Source organism: Hyaena hyaena, unplaced genomic scaffold, assembly GCF_003009895.1.
Source record: "Hyaena hyaena isolate Hyena2069 unplaced genomic scaffold, ASM300989v1 scaffold_42, whole genome shotgun sequence".
Lineage (NCBI taxonomy): Eukaryota > Metazoa > Chordata > Mammalia > Carnivora > Hyaenidae > Hyaena > Hyaena hyaena.
The window spans coordinates 3,717,332-3,732,175 of record NW_024080674.1 but is presented as its reverse complement, the minus strand read 5'-3'; the positions used below and the strand labels follow the sequence as shown (position 1 = coordinate 3,732,175).

General features: G+C 43.3%; 1 protein-coding gene across 2 annotated transcripts in view; it reads left to right on the top strand.

The window, feature by feature from the left end:
- The window catches only part of PTPN1 (protein tyrosine phosphatase non-receptor type 1), a 65,114-nt gene that overhangs the window by 19,935 nt on the left and 30,335 nt on the right, over window positions 1-14,844 (top strand). The gene's annotated exons all lie outside the window — the stretch shown is intronic.

The window sequence follows — 14,844 nt, the reverse complement described above, 5'->3', positions numbered from 1 at the left end:
CCTAAACCCATCGGCACTCAGCCTATACCTCACTTTTGCCCTCAACTGAACACTGCCTGAATACCAGGGGTTGGCTGGGAGCTGGTGGCGAGGGTGAGCCTGAGCGTTTCCCTTGAACAGCTCACACTTTTTTTTCTTTTTTTTTACTTGCTGTGTGTGTGTTTTTATAGTTAATTGTCAAGTTGGTTTCCATACAACACCCAGTGCTCATCCCCACAAGTGCCCTCCTCCATGCCCATCACCCCCCTACCCTTCCCCCCCTCATCAGCCCTCAGTTTGTTCTCAGTATTCGAGAGTCTCTCATGGTTTGCCTCCTTCCCTCTCCCCCACTATTTTCTCCCCTTCTCTTCCCCCATGGTCCTCCCATAAGTTCCTCCTAATCCACCTATACGTGCAAACATATGGTATCTATCCTTCTCTGCCTGACTTATTTCACTCAGCATAACACCTTCAAGGTCCATCCATGGTGCTACACATGGCCAGATTTCATTCTTTCTCATTGCCATGTAGTGTTCCATCGTATAGATAAACCACATCTTCTTGATCCATTCATCTGTTGATGGACACTTAGGCTCTTTCCATGTTTGGGCTATTGTGGAGAGTGCTGCTGTGAACATTGGGGTCCATGTGCCCCTGTGCATCAGCACTCCTGTATCCCTCGGGTAAATTCCTAGCAGTGCTATTGCTGGGTCATAAGGGAGTTCTATTGTTCATTTTTTGAGGAACCTCTACCCTGTTTTCCATAGGGGCTGCACCAGTTTACATTCCCACCAACAGTGTAGGAGGGTGCCCGTTTCTCCACATCCTCGCCAGCATCTAGAGTCTCCTGATTTGTTCATGTTAGCCACTCTGACCGGCATGAGGTGGAGTCTCAGTGTGGTTTTGATTTGTATTTCCCTGATGATGAGGGACGCTGAACAGCTCACACTTCTAAACGGACTTTTGGAGACCAGAGCTGGAGCTTCCCTGCTTATTCACACACAGCGTTTTGTCCCTGACTTGATGGCTGCTATTTCCCTTCTCAGCAGAAAAGGGCACTGAGCACACCCAGAAGGAAGTTCAGTCTGATGTCATTGTGATCAAGACGATAGGTCAGGCGGGGCTGCAGGGGGAACGTGGCTGCTCCCCAGAACTGTAGACTGTGTCCCAGGCACGTTCTGGTGCAGTTTGGTGGAAGTTTCTAGCATTTCCGCCCCCTAAATAGTCATGGGCAGAGAAGGGGGGAAGGTTGTCTGGCCATAGAAGCAGTCATCTTAAGTAGCACGTCTTCTATCAAATTTTATCGAAATGAGACTTTATATTTTTCTCTCTCTAATTTACTGGCAGTTCTGAAAAATACGTAATTATTTTTGCCAGAAAATCACTCAAGCACTTAAGTCTTTTTTCTACCTGTGCAAATTATGCTGCATTTTTTAAAAATATGACAGCAATGGGTTACCCCTTAGATTTTATACATTTTCTAACTCTTTGTGCTCATTAGGTTTCTGTAGACGTTTGGATGCTTTTTGAGGATAGGTTTTGTGATAAAGAACCACTGGTTTATCTTGTCTTATAAGCTTGATTTTTTTTAACCACTAAACATTCTTTTTTCTGCATTGAGAAATCCATTGGGTAATTATCAAACCAGCAGATACTCTACCTAACAAGACTCCATCCTTAGTTGTGCTAACTCAAAACCTAAACTCCAGCTCTCTGACTTGCCCTTACATCCAGCTCATTGCCCACTATTCCACCTTCATTCTTTTTTTCTTAATGTTTATTTTTAATGTTTATTATTATTTTTGAGAGAGAGAGAGCTCATGAGCAGGGGTGGGGGCAGAGAGAGAAGGGGAAACACAGAATTGGAAAGAGGCTCCAGGCTCTGAGCTGTCAGCACAGAGCCCTACACGGGGCTTGAACCTACAAAATGTGAGATCATGACCTGAGCCAAGAACTGACTGAGCCACCCAGGCGCCCCTCCGCCTTCATTCTTAAATGTGTGTCTGAACTGCTCTCACTTCTCCTCATCCCTTCTCGTGATCCAGGCCCTCCTGGTCTCTGGCCTCTTCCGGTGGCTTTCAGCTGGTTTCTTGCTCTCTTTGTTGGGGCCTACCTGAGGAATCCTCTGCTTAGGAGAAATTCAGGATCTGGTTACAGAAGGAAAGCCACTAGAATGAACTTCATCAGCTTCTGATGTGTCAAATAGCATTTCTTTGCAGCATGCTGTTCCGCGTTACACTTAGCAACGTTTTATAGGAAGTAATGTTTTTGTTCCTTACGTATATTTATTTTCTTCTCAGCCAGCATGTGAACCCTCTAAGAATATGGGATCAAGTCTTTCACATCTTTGTGTCTTCAGGACCTAAAGTACTGTAGCACGAAGCCCACATCGCCTTATGGGCTTGTATTGCACACATACTTAACCTTCCTTGGTTAAACTGTACATAGTGTTAGCCTCCACGCCCCACCATGGAAAAAAAAAAAAAGAGAAATTCCTTTAAATACCACATTGTCCTATCAGACTACACCTTGACATCTCTAGGGAAAGAGACCACAGTTGAAAGAGAAACAAAAGAGGTTAAGATCTGGCCTTTACAGTATCTAAGGCCTCTGTGGTGGCAGCTTAAGGTATTTTTTCCAAGGTTAATGTTAATTGCATGCAGTTTTGCTTCTTGCTAACTGTAGAATTTAGTTGCTATTCAGAAATGATTGTGGAATTAAACCATACGAAGGACTCCGCGCTTCAGAGTTCTCTACCTAATGATTATTCTTTGAACAGAAGAGTCCTCTAATTTCCCTATAAACCATTATGACAGTCTTCTGTAAATTTATGTAAGCCATGTAGGCACGTAACTCGTCACAGCTTAATTGGGCACCTCTAGTTGCCAGGCAGTGTGCTAGGCACTGACAAGGAAGGAGTGGTCAGGGACATAGGCCTGTGGTCTTTTCCATGGTCACAGCATGTAACAGTCACACCGACGATCAATTTTGTGGAGAAAGTGCCGTGAGAGAAAACTAAAAGAGGTGCCAGGAGAGTGTTGAAGATTGGGCTTTAAGCTGGTTTGAAGAGGTCAGTTGGGTAGAAGTGGCTTAGACTTTTCAAGGACACAGGGAAGGCATGACTGGTCTCTAGACTGTGCCATCTCTTGAGATAATGACTCATGGAGGTCTTTGATTGTACCGATTTTAAAAATTAAGGGTTTGTTTCATACTAGAGTCCTGTGATTTGTGAAGTCATATTCACTTTACTCATACTCCTTGAGATTTCATAGAGTATTAAAACTTTTTTTAATGTTTATTTTTGGGAGAGAGAGAGACAGAGTGTACACAAGCGGGGGAGGGGCAGCGAGAGGGAGACGTAGGATCCGAAGTAGCTCCAGGCTCCGAGCTGAGAGCACAGAGCCTGACACGGGGCCCGAATCCCTGTACTGTGTGATCATGACCTGAGCTGAAGTCAGATGCTTAACCGACTGAGCCCCCCCAGGCGCCCTTATAAAGTATTTTTTAAATGTCCAAAGTCTTAATTATATCCTATTAACCTCGTTAAGAATGATTATATTACTAATTTATACTAGATTTCATTATAAAGTGATGCGTTTATGGAAAACAAACAAAAGAATAAAAATTTTCTTTATCTCTCTCACTATACAGAAGTTCCATTAACATCTTGTCTGTATTCTGCCAGTCTTTTTTTTTTTTTTTATGATTTTATTTCTGAGTGATCTCTGCACCCAGCGTGGGGTTCGAACTTCCAATGCTGAGATCAAGAGTCGCATGCTATACTGACTGAGCCAGCCAGGCGCCCCTGTCAGTCATTTTTAATTCCTGTTCTTATGGAGATAATTGTAGTTTGATGTGCAGTTGTAAGAGGTAATACAGAACACTTTGTACACTTTGTCCAGCGTCCCTGCAAAAGCTAACGTTATGCAAAACTATGTCACAACCAGCAGGATAGTGACATTGATACAGTTTGCCCATCTTATTCACATTTCCTTAGTTTTACTCGTAGTCATTTGTATTGTTTGTTTTTCTATAGACTCTCGTGTTAGTAAAGCTATTTTTGACGGTTTAATTGTAGTTTTTTTATTCTGCGCTTTAAGAGCATCCCTTTCTCTAATCTTATATCCCTGACATGTCCTTGTGTTTTTTCTAAACCTGTTTAAGGGGCATCTGGGTGGCTCAGTCAGGTTAAGTGTCCGACTTCAGCTTGGGTCATGATCTCGCGGTTCGTGGGTTCAAGCCCCTTGTGGGGCTTTGTGCTGATGACTCAGAGCCTGGAGCCTGCTTCGGATTCTGTGTCTCCCTCTCTCTCTGCCCCTCCCCCGCTCATGTTCTGTCTCTGTCTCAAAAATAAATAAACTATAAAAAAAATTAAAACTGTTTAAGAAAGCAACAACTACGTGTAAGAGAAATAAATAGATCAGAAACCAAATTGTCAGTTTGAATGTACTTTGCTAGCCTGCTGACTGTTACGCTAGCTTACAGTTTCTAACCTGGCTGCTGAAAGGTTGTTTCTGACCAAGAGAGAAGAACCATTTAGTGCCATTCAGAATGGACTAAAGTATCAACATGTCTGAAAAAGACCCAACAGTGATAGAAATGTCAAGTTGTCTGTAATTAAAAGAGAAAAGCGAAGTAGAAGAGAAAACATACAGGGAAAGTACCAGTAACAAAGGAGGCTTTGAGATATTTGCCCTTACTCTTGAGTGAATATTCTCAGGTGGTAATGGATCATCTGACTCTCCATGACTCCTGCTCTGTGGGACAAATCACCCAGGAGATAGGCACCGCCCAGTTGCAACACACACGGGCAGTTGATTTTCAGTGGTCATAGGATTTTCACATGTGGTCATAGGATTTTCACATGTGATCTGGTTTTCAGTGTCGCTTAGATTTTCTGAATGAGAATTCTTCAATGGTGGGGTGTAAAAAGGAAAGAAACAGTAGCCAGTGAAGGGCAAGTTGTTCCAGAGTGACTGAGTTCAGAAGACACTGAAGAGAGCAGGAGACAGGCCATTGGATGGTTGGTGCTGCCTGTCCAGTTGCATGGGCGAGCTTGAAAGCACACTGGGCAGATAGCTGACTCGAGAGAATAACGGTCACAAGTGTCATTATCCAGGCCTGTGGGAAAGGCCCAAGGAGAAAAACTAATTCGGTGGGATTGTGAGGTTAGAGGCCAGGCAGTGAGAGAAGGCAAAGAGCTTTTTCTGTCCGGAGTAGCATCTCTCCATGGAGGTTAGGCTCTCCCTGGTGAAAACTGTTGAGTTCTAGCTGGCCTTGTCAGCAGCTCTTAATAATTAAAATGTAATAACAAGAATAGAAGAAAGCTGCTTAAACACAAGAGCCTATACCTCAAACCTGTTAAAATAATGCTGAAGTTATTATTACTATTTTTAAACCAATCCAGCTCTTACAAGACCTTGTTTTGGAGAGGTTTTAGGTAAAGTGATAAGACAAGAAAATGAAATTATTGTGAAAATATTGGGAGAAGCAGATTTAGTCTATTTGCTAATATGACTGATATGCCTAGAAAATGCAGTGTTTTGTTTTGTTTTGTTTTTAAAAATCAAACTGAGTAAATGAAGGCATGTTAGATGTCTGGATTACAAGATCATATTATAAGATAACATGTACAGTGTGAGCCTGTCTGTGTAAAGACCAGCAGTAAGAATTCATGATTTGTGTTCGCATGCGTTTGAAGAAAAGTTTGGAAAAGCAGATACTACTAGACTGTTAACCTTGGTTAAGTTTTTTCATTACATGCTTGTATTCTCTGGACATGTTACTTTTATAATTTTTGAGGAGGGACTTTATAAGTGGATAAGTCTTTTGGTATTTATTTAAGAATGTATTTTCTAATGACTCCTTCCTTACCGGTGTCTTCATTATGTGCCCTTAGTGCATTTGCTGTTACAGAGTTCCCCCTCTGTGAGCAGTATTGGTATTTTGTAGAGGTTGTTCATTCCTGTTCTCCTCCTCCTTCCCCAGCATCTGATTTGAGGCACTCTCAGTTGATACTTGAAGCTTCTCAGTTGATATCCATAAAACTGATCAGCAAGATAAAAACTCTTCTGGGACATCTGGGCGGCTCAGTAGGTTGAGTGTCTGACTTCGGCTCAGGTCATGATCTCACGGTTCGTGAGTTCGAGCCCCGCATCGGGCTCGGGCTCTGTGCTGACAGCTCCAGAGCCTGGAGCCTGCTTGCATTCCGAGTCTCCTCTCTCTGCCCCTCCCCCACTCACACTCTGTCTCAAAAACAAATAAATGTAAAAAAAAAAATAAAAGATAAAAACTCTTCCTGTTCTGCCTCCCACATTCCCTTTTGATACTTGTTCTCTGCACAGTACAAGGTCTCCCTTAACACTGTCCTTGGGTCTGAAATCTACTAGTAAATAACTAATGCTCACGGTTGGTTCTTCCCCAGGCCTCCCTCCTCATTTTGGTTGCCTGATGCTCAGTCTCTACCAGATTTCTCAGGAATGGTTTATGGAATTACTGGTGTGTGTTCTTAACAGTATGCCTGCAGCCTTGGTATTTGAAGGGCACTTTCATATAAAAATCTTTGGATCACATTTTATTTCCTTACATAATTTAAATATGCTACTCCATTATCTTCTAGGGCAAACCATTGCTGTGATGTTTGACAACCTCATTATCCTTCCTTTAAAAGTAACTGGGTCGTTTTTGCTAGATTCCCAAGGGATTTTTGTAACCTTTTATTTTAAAGTCTGATTCATTTATTAAGTTATGCCATGATGGTAACTATTTTCAGTCATTCTTCTCCAAAAGTCAGTGTATTTTTTCAGTGTATAGTTTCAAACCTTTTCTTTTTTTTACCCTTAGGAAAGTCTTGAATTACGGTTTTCAGTATTTCTTTTGTTACATTGCTTTGGTTTCTTTTTTCAGGGACTCAGCCTGTTATGTCTCTGTTTGATCTTCTTTGCCTATCTGTTTCTTTCACTCTGTCTCAAAAAATTTAAAAACCTTTCTTCATTTAAAAAATAAAAAATTTTCGGGCTCCTGGCTGGCTCAGTCAGTTGAGTATGTGACTCTTGATCTCAGGGTCATGAGTTTAAGCCCTGCATTAGGGGTAGAGAGTACTAACAAATACATATATATATATATATGTATATATATACATACACACACACACATATACACATATATATAAATAAAATTTTTTAAAAATGCATATATATACATATACATAAAAATTTTTTAAATTTTACATTTTATTTCAAAACATTTTACAGAAAAAAACAGTAATAATAGTACAACGAACCTATTTTCTATTTATTTCTTTAAAAATTGTTTATAAGTCCCCCCATTTTTTTTTTTAAGGCATTAAACATGTTTATTTGCTCTCGTGGTCCTCCTTGTTCTGTCTTCATTTCTGAAAATATATTTTTCTTTTATTTTTAATTCTTTCCTGATTTTTTTTCTTCTCTTCTCAAATCATTCTTTTTTCCAGCCACCTTGATTTTTGTTTTCTCATTCTTGTCTATATTGTTCTTTTGTAGCTTCTACCACTTTCTTCATTGCAGCTTGTGGGCTTGGTTTTCATGTCTTGGGTATCTTTCTAGCCGGCTTTTATTTTCTGTAGAGAGATGGCCGTGTCCCTTACTCTCTTTCGTATAATAATGCTGTGTGCGGAGCTCAGCTGCTCCGTGTCTTCAGATCATTTTTAAGTGAACAGTTTTCTTGTAGTTTGAGGAAGGAAGGGGTGGGTCAGATGATATTCTAGCTCCGGGCTCTCCGGCTCCCTCTAAAGATGTCTTTGTGAAGTTATTTTAAAACGACCTTGTACTTTCTAAGATCTGCTTCCCCTGTTCCTCCCCATCCGACTTATTTATCTCAGCCTTCTCTTTCCTTAGCCCCTTTTGCCCATCTCTTGCTCAGTTTGTTCTAGTCCTAGACATTTCTCCTCCGTGCGGGGCTTTGTCCTAGAAGCGCCTTTCTGTGCTCACTTTTGAGAGTCTGTAAGGCCTGGGGCACCCCAGCGCCTTGGGCGGAGGGAGAGCCTGGCACAGCCTGGGAATCGGAGCCTGCAGAACTGGTTTCTGCTTTGGCTGCCAACTCTTTGCAACAAGCACCTGCTGGTGACTTGAGGATTCCACCAATTGAGGGTGGTCAGGACCACCTGGGGTCTTGATTCTCCTTCCTCCCACAGATGCTGTGCCACGTGGCCCCCAATGAGTGTCTGGTGCCCGTGTCCTTGTATTTACAGAACTGTGAGGGTGCCTTGTCTCTGGTTCTGTTGCACTTGTCTGAGTGAGTTGTGTGCCCTTGTTGCTCTGGGTCCCTGTGTGGAGGGCTCAGGGGGAAGGGAAAACTGTGTCACTGCCACCCCCCTCCACGGTGGTAAAACCAGAGTAGGCACCCAGAAACCTACATCTCCTTCTGTCATCCCCTTACTTGGAAAAACTGAGTCTTGAGACTCACCTTTATGAAAACTTTAAAACATACAGAATTAGAGAGATGAGTATCATGAACCCTTACGTGTCCGTCACCTAGTTTCAAAAACTACAGACTCAAGGCCCATCTCTTTCCATCTGTACTCCCCCCCCACCTCGCCGCGTTAACCGCCCGCCCCCTCCCCAGCTCTGAGTTGTTTTGAACTAACTCCTAGCATAACACATAACTTTTTTTTTTTTAAAAGAAGATAAAGAATTAAGTACTAAGGGATCAGAGAAGCCGGAAGCACCTCTCCTTTGGCCTTGGAGAGGAAGATGAAATGTCGGCAAAAGGAGATGATGCCATCCGGAGTCTGGGCCGAGGTGCCCGTCAGCCTGGAAGTACATGGAGAACATGGCCTCTGGCGGGCTGGTGGCCGCGGCAAGCTCTGGAGGCGCGAGGCACTGGCGAGACCGAGCCTCCCGCTCCTGCCTGAATGCTGTTGGTAGCGGAGAGTCCCCGTATGTCATCATTCAGGGAGTGCTTTGTACTAAGTCCCTCCCGAGCCTGGCTCGGCAGCTCCATGTGAAATCCTTCCTGTTATCCCAGCCACGGACCTACTCCATCCCAGAATCGTAGGAAAGGGTGTACGTTCTGATGGGATGTGGCCTTCTCCGGGAACGTAGCCCATCAGAAAACGGTTGTGCCGGCAGGAGGAGTGGAGGTGGGGGTGGGGGAGAGGCACATCCTTCCAAGAAATGTTTCTCTCACACCCAGCCATTCCCTGGGTATCATAGCAGGAAATTACTCATTACTGGAAAATCACCCGTGCGCCCTGTGTTGCGGAGGTCAGAGAGAGAACAGAATTCTCAGTTAGTTGGGTCATCAGTACTTTGTATTGCAGTCCTTATTTTGTATTCCTTGTTCACCTCATGCTCTAGTTCTTTTCTTAATGCCAGATTCATAGCTCTGCCTTGGTTCTCCTGACCTGTGTAGCACACGCACCGAGTAAGTGCTTCTCGAGGGCCCTGCTCCAGGAATTGTGCTGTGCTGGTGAACAAGCTAGACCTGGTGTCTGCTCCTTTTAGTGGCAGAGACTCCTGTGTCCTCTTTTCTGGAAAGCCTCTCCAGCCCTGTTGAACGGAAGCAGGAAGTTTAGGAAGCGCTCTGTGTGCCCTGGGCATCCCTAGGGGTGTGGGCACACCGACACGGGGCACAGGCCGCCGGCGTGTGTTGTAGGCCCGCTCTCCTTCCTGACCTTGGTGTGATTAATAGGAGCCGAGTCAGTGGCCCAAGCAGCAAGCTTCTGAGCTTGCTGTGAGGCAGAATGGCCATCCCTTCTTCACCCCGGGCCTCAGTGCCAAGGTTTCCTTGCAAGCCACAGTGCTACGACAGACTGGGCGAAACAGCTCAGATCTAATGGTCTGATTTACTTCCTTCCATTGACATGAATCCAAGTCTCCGAGAAGAAGCGACTGGTCCGCAGAGCTGGGGAGATCTCTTTCCTTGCACCAGATATGGCTGTTCCGCAGTTAGTTACTCCTGGGTTTACTGTTCCCATTTTTACTAGTGAACCTTGGTGTCTTTCCCCTTTTCCTTTGGAATAGATTTACCCTCTGATCAGTACTTTCTCCAGTGCTTGTGACCACAGGTGGTCTTCCCCCCCGAAGTGGGAAACTCACTGAGGACGAGGACCATGACCTAACTACCTGCCTCATCAACATTTGGCACAACTTGAAATGGAAGGGCAAACATTGGCTTGCAAGTACGAGGATATATTGTGGTCTTGATTCTCCAAGTCGTTGTCCAAACTTGACTTTGGCTTTGGCCTCTTGTGTAAGAGTTTGCTTTAAGGAATATATTTGTTTGGCAAAGCCAATTACCTTTAAGAGAATTTTACAATTCTGGCTTTTTAACTATCCTGTCGTCTAGTGAATACATCTTAGGGAAATTTTATACTGTTCACTCTGAGTCATCTTGCCAAGATTGCTTTTCGGCACAGCAGGGAAACGAAGGTTCTGCTAGTGATTTGCTTGAGTTTATATATTGCTGTTACTAAAAATGTCACTAGGTTTAGTGCTTGTAAAGTTCATTCGTTCGTTCTTTCTTTCTTTCTTTCTTTCTTTCTTTCTTTCTTTCTCTTTAATGTTTATTTTTGAGAGAGAGAGAGAGCGCACAACCAGGGGAGGGGCAAAGAGGGAGGGAGACACATCCAAAGCGGGCTCCCGGCTCTGAGCTTCCAGCAGCACAGAGCTGGACAAGGGACTCAAACCCATGAACTGTGAGATCATGACCTGAGCCAAAGTCGGACATTTAACCAACTGAGCCATACAGGCACCCCTAAAGCTCTTTATTTTGCCTGATTTTTTTGATCCATTTAGTCCTTAGGACTTATTCTCCTGCTTGTCATTTTGTGAGGAAGAATACCTTGCTAATTGTAGTATCTTTAAAGGATATTACCTCTTCAGTAGCTTCAGTTATTTATGTAATAATAATGACTCCAGTTTGTATTTAGCAACATGTGTATGGATTTTGGTTCCTATATAGTTGTAGCTGTGGCATTGAGATATTGAGCAGACCCTCTTGAGGAAAGATTTGGCATCCATCAGCCTTCAAAAGCTTCTAAAAATTGATCATATGTTATTAGCAAAGGTTTATTGCCTCTTTCCATTGTGTAGAGAATGTACTTTTTATATATTCAGCTCTAAGAAAGGAGAAACCAAAAGCCCAAGGCTTCTGAGTGGAGAGGAGGAAGTGATAGAACCTTTAAAAAAAAAATCTCATCTTACTAAATATGTTGAAAAGGTGGGCAGATGTACTAATTTAATTGGTTGAGATATTGCTGCTTGGATATTATCTGAAAGTTGCTTTTTTAATTATATATACTTAATAAAATAAAATTTGCTTTGACCAGACTGACATGGTGAACCATGCTTTGCCATTTTGTTTTTAACAGAACTGCTTATGATCATGGTGAATAGAAATAATTTAACTTTTAAAACTGTTATATTTGGTACAGGTTTATATGCAGGGTAATACACACTAGGTAAATGTGGGGGGTGGGGAATTTTTGTATGAGAGCCATCTGCCCATTCTTTCCTTACAGAAGGAGAACGAAGTAACAGTATTCATTTTATCTACAGAACTATTGTAGGTTTTAAAAATTCCCTATATTTTACTTTCTTGTGTTCATTTTGATTTTTGGTTTGCTAAATAGTTGCAAAAAATAAGTCTAGGCTGCATCATCATCTTTAAAGAACAACTCTACCTAATTGTCATGGCTCATCTAGCTCTGAAAAATAGTGATTTGTTCATTCTGAAATCAGAATGATCAGATGCAGCTGTGTTTTGCTACTGTTTGAATTTAGGGAGAAGAGGGAGGCGCTTTCTGTAATACACAATTTGAGCTGCTGTAGCACACCAGCACAGACTGGGCTGCGTGTGGTGCAGCTGGCCAGCTGGTAAGCGCACTGAACCAGAAGCACACGGTGAAGGTTAAGGGCCAGGAATGGGTGTAGTTGAAAATTTTAGCAGGAAAATAAACTCCAGATAGATTAGGATTAATGTTTTTTAAAAAGTGATATTAACCGTATTGAGGAAGAAAGACTTTCTACTCCTCCGAGCAGTAGAGGAAATTGCACAGGAAAAAGTCAGTAGATTGGAATGCATACAAATGTAAAACTACTTTTAAACTTTGAATTACACAGGCAATGCATATTCCCTGTAGGAAATATTGGAAAGCAATAGAAAGGAAAAAAAAGAACCATTATCTTGCCAAGGAGGAGTAGCTGCTATATTGCTAATATATTGACAGTTTTCCTCCCACATTTAAATTTAATTCCCATACACTACAGGTTTTAAGTGTACAAATACATTGGAAAAGTGGTTTCTAGCACAGACAGAATTGGTGGCTTTAAAATATGCGAAGAGGTTGGGGTGCCTGGGTGGCCCAGTGGGTTAAGTGTGCAGCTCTTGATTTTAGCTCAAGTCGTGATCTCATGTGATCAAGTCTAGCGGCGGGCTCTTTACTGACAGCTCAGAGCCTGCTTGGGATCCTCTCTCCCTCTCTCTTTGCCCCTCCTCTGCTCATGGGCCTGTGTGCACGTACTCTCTTAAAATAAACATTAAAAAAAATAAAGTAAGTAAAGAGGTTATATGAATAAGAAAAATACTAATACCCTCAGAGATTGGTAGGCAAAAGACAGATCGCTGTGTGTACTTTGTCCAGTGGACACCAAGCACCTGGTGTGAGAGCTGTGCTTCATGGGCACGCAGACAGCTGCTTGCAGGGAGAGACCTCTGGCATCATCTGTGTGTTTTACTTCCAATGTTCTGAGGCATAATCAAGATACAAATTGAAATGTATGGACAATGTATTTCTTCTTTATTTAGTTTTTAAAAAAACAAAGTAGGAGAATGTATTTGTGAGCTTGAGATGGGCAAATAGTTCTTTTTTTTTTTTTTTTTAAATGTTTTATTTATTTCTAGGAGAGAGAGAGACAGCGTGAGCAGGGGAGGATCAAAGAGAGAGGGAGTGACAGACTCTGAAACAGGCTCCAGGCTCTGAGCTGGCAGTCAGCACAGAGCCCGACGCGGGGCTCGAACCCACGAACCGTGAGATCATGACCCAAGCGAAAGTCGGACGCTTAACCGACTAAGCCACCCAGGCACCCCAAGATGGGCAAATAGTTATTAAACAAGACAGCCCCAAGAAGTAAACCATAAAAAGGAAAAGATTGATAAATTGAACTTCATTGACATCAAGAACTTCTTTTCATCCAGAGCCACTCTTAGCTTGTTTGCAGGAGTAGCCCCAAGTTCCTCCCTCCCATGTCTGGCCCTCTGAGTGTGATTCCCCTAAAGAGGCAGAGTTTTGAATTTGAATTTGGAGTTTTGAACTTTCCGGGTCTGTGTTTGGCTGTGTGACTTGCTCTGGCCAATGGAATGTTGGTGATCCTAATGCAAGCAGAGGCCTGAAAGAGTACTCGCATATTGAGCCTTGGCCTCTCGCTGCTTTTGAGAAGTCTACAGTCACTATCCTGGTAACCAGCTCAGGCTAGCCTATTGGACTATGAAGGACATGTGGCTTGCTTATTGCTGTCACCCTTGTCAGCAGCCAGCCAAGCATCAGGTATGTATGTGGGTGAGGCCATTGGGCCACCAGCTGACCACAGTGCATATTCGAGCTCAGTCTATAACACATGGGACAGAGGCCAGCCATCGCGGCTCACACGACCTCTGGAATCACCGGCAGATGTCGTGAGCCCTGTGTTTGGGGTGGTTTGATACACAGCAAAAGCCAGCTGCTACAAAGGGAGATACTTGCAGTATTATGTGACCCCCAGGGGACTTGTGCCCAGAGCACATAAGGAACACTGCATATTATTAAGAAACAGACAGCCTAATAAAGCAAGGTGGACAAAGGCTACATACACTGTCACTCCACCTGTATGACATTTCTGCACTAGGTAAAACTGCGGGCCAGTAACTTGATCAGTGGTTGCCGGGGGTTTGTGGGGAGGGAGGGACGGATGACCAGGTAGAGCATGGGGATTTTAGGACAGTGAGAATAGTCTGTTTAATACTGTAATAATGACGGGTACTCGCCATTGTGCGTTTGTCAAAGCTGCTGGAATTTACAAAGCAAAGAGTGAGCCTTTCTCCAGTGGCGTCCTGTGCTAGTGCTGCTCCTTGTCCAGATGTCTTCTGAGTAAGTGCATGTGCCGAGGGTCACCCGTTAACGATTTCTCGTTTAAAATAACTACATGAAAGTGGCTGTAAAGTCATTCCCATGGTGTTACTTGACTGGCTGCACTCAGATATCCTTTCTGGGGTAGTGATTTCAAGTAACCCTGAGCACCGCATGACTTCTTAATAGAGAAACAGAAAACCACAGGCTACAGGCTGACATGGGTGTTTGTCTCTTGGAACCTCAGATTAAGACTCGCTTGTCTTAGCAGGGTAAATAGTTAACCTACACCAAACCGACGATTGCAGTATTTATCAGTGAGTCCTCTCTCACCAGGTTGGCCTGAGGAGATTTTCTCCTATAGCCCTGAAGTTTTGGGGGACCTCTGCTGTTTGTGTGGCAACATCCTCAATTAGCTTTATGTCTGTGGGGTTACATCTCACTCATGGATTAGGGTCTCAAAAAAAAGTGAGAAGTCTGCGGTTAGACCAGGTTATCCTTAAATTGCCCATAGTGTCTGATGCATGTGATTTTATATGTAGCGTGGGAGTGTTGCTCTTAGGCACATTTCAGTGTGGAACCCCTAAGTTTAATCCATAGGAAGAAGCAGGAAAAAAAAAAAAGATGCAGATGCCCGTAGAGGCAGGCGCTTTTGAACCCTTCATTCTGCCTTCCAAGGGTGTTCAGACCCTGATGGTGGGGAGGGGGAATAGGTAGAATAATGTCCACTTGCTTGGGGGCTTTAATCTGCCTTTTCTTGTTAATCTTGTGTAACCCCGATG